At 40.1% G+C, this 7,500-nt stretch overlaps 1 protein-coding gene across 26 annotated transcripts in view; it reads right to left on the bottom strand.

Moving 5' to 3' along the window:
• LOC143021915 (uncharacterized) overlaps positions 1–7,500 on the bottom strand; it is a 1,014,474-nt gene that overhangs the window by 91,276 nt on the left and 915,698 nt on the right. The window lies entirely within an intron of this gene.

Below are 7,500 nucleotides of genomic sequence, written 5' to 3'. Positions count from 1 at the left end.
GAGAGAGAGAGAGAGAGAGAGAGAGAGAGAGAGGAGAGAGAGAGAGAGAAACGCAATCGTATTCCCATACAAGGAGAGGAAGAGTGAAAGGCCCGTTTGGGCGAAGACGATAATAGTGGACCCAAGGATCCCATGACGTATGGAAGTCGTAAAGATACGATAGCGAAGGAGTCTGGCCCAGTATTCCTCTCGAGAGGCGTTTCTCAACCTTAGGGTTCCCCGGAACCCTAAGGTTCTGCAAAAGGTCCCTTACGGTTCCCCGGAACCCTAAGGTTCTGCAAAAGGTCCCTTACGGTTCCACGGAACCCTAAGGTTCCGCAAAAGGTCCCTTACGGTTCCCCGGAACCCTAAGGTTCCGCAAAAGGTCCCTAAGGGTTCCGCGAGAACAAGTGAGATAAGCTGATGCACTTTTGATTTCTTAATGAACTCTATATACGTAATATAATCAAACACGCACGACATATTCTTGGTTATTGTAATAATGAAATATAGACATCATCCTATCTGACCTATTATTACGATGAAAATAAAATGAGAAAGATATGGTATATGTGTTTTTTTATGTTGTTGTTGCGCAGTGGTTCCTTGATACATACAATTTATCTTAAAGGTTACGCAAAGGTAAAAAGGTTGAGAAATGCTGCTTTAGACGGTCGAAGCAACGTCGAGGGACATTGGTAAGTGAGCCTGTGAAGGTTCTGTTGTTGGGGTCTTTGGAGACGGAAGTCGGGGAGATAAACCTCTCCGACGTTCACCCTCAAGGGGGCCATTACACACAGGTACCTATCACTGGTCAGGGGGTCTGTATGTATCTGTAGTTCTTGGCTGGTGCTGAGACAAAGGATCCTTAGGTGAAGTCATGTTCCTCAGGTCGAGAACGGGGGCAGAGAGCAAATGGTTCTGAAAAAAGGAAATGAGGAAGGGGAGGGCTCGATCTAACTTCTTCAATACAGTGACGAACTTTATGGGTTTTTGGTCATGCCAAAGACAGAGGATTTTGATCGTCTAAACTTTAGACCGTCCCTTTAGACTCTAGAGGTGGGTCACGACCATCCCGGGATACCTTCAAGCATATGTCCGTGCCTTCAGCTGCGTAAAATCGTATGTTATTTGGCAGGACGACATTCAGGGGAAACGTCACCGAATTGAAAGGGTCTCGAGCCCGTGTGAATCGTGATGGATCAAACGTGACCTCGGGGTTGCCGTGAGCGGGCCTTTTTCACGCATGACCTTTGACCCGTGACACTCCGGAGTGACCTCAGATTGGGCGTATGTGGAATCACCAGCCAGAGTTCTACGATATTCACAGATATCAAGTCCACAATTAAACCGGTAAGTACGTTTGGCATTTGCTATAGCTTGTTCAAGAATATATATTGAGGTGCTGTGACGAGTGGACAAGGTGGGCAGGGAAATCACGAATTAGCTTATTCCTGCCTCGTTGCGTCGCACACAATTTGCCTCTTCAGTGGGATTCAGAGGCCTATTGTGTGTGTGTGAAACTTATGGAATAAATTATATATATATATATATATATATATATATATATATATATATATATATATATATATATACACTCACACTACCGTTTGCAAAAATATCTTAAGCCTTTAGGAGCAAAGGCTGTATTCATCTACGCTGATGACTTTGTTACTGATAACAACAACTTGTACCTTTATTATGGTCTAGCCAGAAGATCTTTCTCAGTCGATGATGACCATACTCTCCCCGTCCTTACTATGTAGCGAAAGGGTTAAGTAAAGGAGATGAAGCAGAAATTTCGGTGGTATTCTTAAAAAAAATCTTTCCTTATATAAATCCTTGGAAGGGAAAGATTTATATAAGGAGAATTTTTTTTTTAAGAATACCACCGTAAGAACCTTACGGTGGTATTCTTAAAAAATCTTTCCTTATATAAATCTTTCCCTTCCAAGGAATTATATAAGATTTATATATATATATATATATATATATATATATTTTTTTTTTTTTTAAAGAATACCACCATTAGGGAGTCCAATGATGTGGTTCTTAACGTGGGCCCCACGTACTCCCTTCTTCCTCTTTTGGGAGTGCGAAACTCGAATACTTGGTAGGGGGTGGGCGGGGCTGCCTTCCTAAAATGGCTGATTTAATAGCCCTGAATATTTCTCATTAACTATGATAACGTAAACATTGTATCTTTTAAGCTCAAGGCTATTGCAAAATGTGCTTTTATTTTTTGCCATTTAACGTATTTCCAGTTTAGGCATATATTACGATCTTGTTTCGGGGTTTATTTTGAATAGGGGTGTTTCAAAAACAGGTTAAAAAGATATATATATATATATATATATATATAAAATGTGCTTTTATTTTTTGCCATTTAACGTATTTCCTGTTTAGACATGTATTACGATCTTGTTTCGGGGTTTATTTTGAATAGGGGTGTTTTTTCAAAAACAGGTGTAAAAAAAAAATATATATATATATATATATATGTATATATATATATATATATATATGTATATTCACTATCCAGAGGTCTAAATTCATCGAAAACTGACCAACTCAGTGCAGTGGCTCACTGTCCAGACTTTATTCAACTCAGGGTGTCGGTCCCCACCATGAACGGGGACTTGTTGGACCGCGACCCTCTTCAGAAGAAAGAAAATCATCTGGTGCTCACCAGAACAAAATGAGTGAAGGACATCACCGTGTTGCCTGGGATAACTAATGGACTCGGAGGCTCTGGAAGCCTCTTCCTCTGTATTACTTGTCTGTGACTTGGACTCGTCGTCCCTTACACATCGGCAGCACTCGTCTTAGAATCGGTACGCTCTCTCTTTCTCTCTCTGTCTCTCTCTCTCTCTAATATTTAATGTTTTATTAATCTATTTATTTATCTATTTATTTTTATTTATTTATTCATCTTTATCTATTTATTCATTTATTTATTCTAGGGACCCTCTGCATGTATTTTTCTTCTTTCTCTTTTTTTGTACCTCTATTATTCTTAGGTGTCACTGTTTTTGAAATACGTTGGGTTACATAATACGTTTGACAACGCGCATGGCAATATCGTGGAATTATTATTATTAATATCATTATTATTCTTCTTCTTCTTCTTCTTATTATTATTATTATTATCATTATTATTATTACTATTATCAATTATTATTATTATTACTATTATTATCATCATTATTATCATTATTATTATTATCATTGTTATTATTATTACCATTATTATTATTATTATCATTATTTTTATAAATATACATCTACTTAGTTATAGCAAGTCGTGCGTCATGTACTGGAATCGGTAGCCATGCAGATAAAGAGAGACGACGAAGCAGCCGGAAGGAGGCGATTGCCGTCATCGGAGGCAACGTTCAGTAATGGTGTGAAACTCGCTGTGCTATCCCGACTACAAAACCGGTAAACCGTTTCCGTTGTCTGGGGCGTGAAGGCAACAACCCAATTTGGAAGAATTTTAGCTTAAGGTTCGGTAGAATGCTCTAATGTCCAAAATACGGAAATTACTGTTATTCAGAACCAGATAGATTTTTTCTTTTTTTAAATCGTTATGTCTACTCTTGAAAAAGAATATGGCGTTACTAATAAAAGTATAGATGGTTTTCTCTTGTGGAAATTTCTCTCAAATTCAGGCATCTCCAATACTCGAAGCGAAATATTCCTGAGTTTGGAAAATCTCTGACTTTAGAAATATATTTCGATTTTTTCTTTAGTTCTAAGTTGTGAATATTTCCGAACTTTAGAGATTCCCCATAGATAGTAACACACTAAAGAGGCAACAGCGACAAGGACAAATAAACAAAGTACAACTTCTCTTCAAGAAGAGAAAATAAAATAAAAGAAAATTAATAGAAATGGAATGGGAAAAAGAAAAGACAAAAGAAAGAAATAAAGCAAGGAAGAAAAAAGAAAAAAGAAGAAAAATAAAAACAAAAAGAAAGCAAGAAAGAAAAGAAGAGGAAGAAGAAAAAGAAGAAAAAGAAGAAGAAGAAGATGATGATGAAGAAAGAGAAGAAGAAGAAAAGGGAGAAGAAGAAGAGAAGAAGAAAAGAAAAGAAAAGAAAAGAAAACAAAAAGCGGAGACATCTTGCAACTGGCAACCAAGGTGCTTCAATGAATGACAGTCGACGCCATAGTTGCCAGATTCCTTCCGCGGTCTGCATTTCTCAACCCTTTCCCGCCCAAAGTCCCTTCACTTAACTGGGGGAGAGGTGGGCGGGGGGGAGGCGGGGGGGAGGCGGAGGGCGGGGCAGAGGTAAATGGGCGGATATCGCCGCGGGTCAGGCAGAACACCATCAAGCCTGCCTGAAGACCACACACGAACAGACTAGAATCGCCTGGCGAAGGACGTCCCAGGGTTACACAGTTAAGCCTAAAGGGCCATTTCCACGGTCAAACGGTTTGTCAAACCCGGTTTGTCAAACAATTGTTTGAGGTTTGATCGTGTGAATGGGGGTATTTGGTTGTGAAACACGTTTGACAAACGTGTTTGACAATCAAGTATTCCATTCACACGGTCAAATATCCCTTCAAACATTTGTTTGACAAACCGGGTTTGACAAACAGTTTGACCGTGGAAATGGCCCTTAAGACTTGTAACTAAGATAGTTATATCCTGGTTAGTTCGAAGGCCACCTTTCAGTTAAATAATCTCTTTTGACTTTAGTCTCAAAAAACTCCAAAAGCAAGAGAAATGGTGAAAGGTTTAGCCCCTGAAGAGAAGACTACAATGAAGAAAACATGTTCCTTTGGTTGAGAAGCTCATAAATATTTAAGAATTTCCTTGCTTCTGACGATCCATAAAGTACTTCTACGGACAACCGAACCTGACCCATGCTATACCATAACTACGTAATTAGTTCCTTCGCTGTTTCATTAATATAATTATGTTACAGCCGGCGCACCTTTGCCACGGTTGAATGGCAGGGATATATACTGTACACTGAACACCTTAATTCCTTCTTTCTTATGATTATCGTCTAAAGATTTTAATCATTTAAAAGAGCCCTTCCCCTCGTCAAGTCGATTAGCCTGTAGAGGTCGTGGATTCTTCTTACATATTTTCATGTCAGCCGCCAAGCGATTTTATTCAGCTGAGGGGACGCTCCTCTCTTCCCCCGGCGATTTTGGCGTCTACGCGCGAAGCAGACGCTCGCTCCTTTGGTCACACTCGACGAGTATATTCGTCTCGCTTCAGGTCCCCCGGAGCTACTCGCGGGGGGACGACGCTACTACAGGAACAACCGAAGTACCGGAAACTGACGCCAATGACCGGAAGCCTGTACGGAGATTGGAAGAAAACGGCTATGAGGAGGCAGGAGACCTAAATACGCTACCCGGTCTCCGGTAAGTACCGCTGCAGTCATTTGAACCTGGTACGCAATATATCAGAAACAGTGCAAACATATCTCTCGTCATTGTTTTTCCAGTTATTTGCACCACAAGATAACTAGTGCCTGGATCGCTGTGGGTCTTGTTGATGTATCCGAAATAGTGTAGTACAGAGCGAATACGAAGTATACAATGCATCACGTTTTCTTTGGCCTTTCATTGTTATTGATATGTTTGTTATGGATGTCGTCTGGTGATTTAATTCAGTTGGGGGACAACTCTCTGTACAGTCAAAGGGTTTAGCTTATCTCAGTGAACATTTTTACTGCCGTCAGCCGATTTTATTCTTACTGTTTCCCTCACCCTCTCTCTCTCTCTCTCTCCCTCTCTTTCATTCATACTTATCACTGACACACACACGCGCACACATTCAGATGTAAATAAATATATGCATACATACACACACGCACATACATGTATACATGAGCGTACGCACGAACACACACACCCCACACACACTCACTCACTCACTCACACACACACACACACACACACACACACACACACGCAACACAAAACACAAATGTCATCTGTAAATGTTTCATCATTAGAACAAGCATAATACAGATCTAAAACCCGTAAGAACATATTCCAAAATCTACAAAATTCCAAATACTAAAAAAGGACTTTCTGATATTCTTGTACATTTTCGAAAAGGCGTTCTGGGTTCCAAATATTGGAGACTTTCTGAATTTTAGAGATTCCCAACAGAGAAAACTATTTGTGCTTCTTCCATCCTAGCGTTCTGGTCCCGAATATTTGAGACTTTCTGAATTTTAGAAATTCCCAACAGAGAAGTCTATCTGTGCTTCTTCCCTCCGAGTCTGTGGCCGACAAATTACTCCCCTGATGACGTGTTATCACAGTGTTAGGACACCATTACTCCCACGTAACTACACTCGCGTGTTTTTTGTGATCAACACAAGTATGCAACCAGAACAAGGCAGTGACCACAAAAATACAGACTACTGCAAACTATCAAACACAATTTCACGTCTGTACATCACTGACCACAACGAAGTTAGTGACCACTAAGACAGACTGATGCAGTGTGCTCAGATTTAGTGAGTATCTTAACATAAAGTTCTGAAAGTTATCGGACAGGAGAACAATTGTTGACATCATGCTAGAATTCCTATGAATAACGAAAGCGTTGTCTTTTAAAAGCTATCGCATACAGACCAATTTATCTAAACCATTGGCCAATATTTCCTAAAAAAACACCAAAACATAGACTAGCCCAAGCTGTCTGGTTTAAGAATACGTATTAATGTTATCAGTCCTAAAATGTTAAAATAACCATCAAAAACCCAAAACATAACTTCAATGATGTTATTAGACGTAGACTGTATGGAGGTGAATGGCAACTACAGTACATAATTGAAGAGCAACAGACCATAAAAAAAAATTGCTTCAGGCTAATAGATACAAGCTGTGAGACCATCATCGGCCCTAAAATGCTAAAGATCATTAAATCCAGCCTACAAGATGCTATAACACACAAGTTGGCCGATACACAAAGCTAAATCAAAACATGTTCAATTATTACAATTTTAAGTTTACCATGTACAAAGCTATTAACACTAATAAAGGGGTTAATATTTTATAATTTATTTATTGGTATGTCTATAGAATATACAGATTGAATTATTAAGTATATTTTGCGGAAAATATCTGTTACAGTGGTTCTATCGTTTCGTTGTCCACATATATCACGATTTGTTAATCAGACAAGGAGGACAGCGAGTCGTTCTGGTGGAACGAAACTAACCACACCGCTTGGGTGCCCCTCCAACCACCCCAACCACTCCCTTCGACCCCGTCGTCTCAAAAACAGGTCTTCTTGTCCAATTAATCCTATCCATAACGCATGGGCATACGCGCGCGCGCACGCACACACACACACATACACACACACACACACACACACACACACACACACACACACACACACACACACACACACACACACACACACACACGACTCGACGGCGCAGTGGTAGCGTTCGCGACCGCTGCTACAGCGGTCCGAGTTCGAATCCCGCCCAGGGCTGAAATAATTTCAGTATCGCTGCGCTGCGAGTCGTTACT

Source organism: Oratosquilla oratoria, chromosome 43 (genome assembly GCF_046742065.1).
Source record: "Oratosquilla oratoria isolate Oo_2021 chromosome 43, ASM4674206v1, whole genome shotgun sequence".
NCBI lineage: Eukaryota > Metazoa > Arthropoda > Malacostraca > Stomatopoda > Squillidae > Oratosquilla > Oratosquilla oratoria.
The sequence above is the reverse complement of the archived record's forward strand: the minus strand, read 5'-3'. Positions and strand labels throughout refer to the sequence as shown.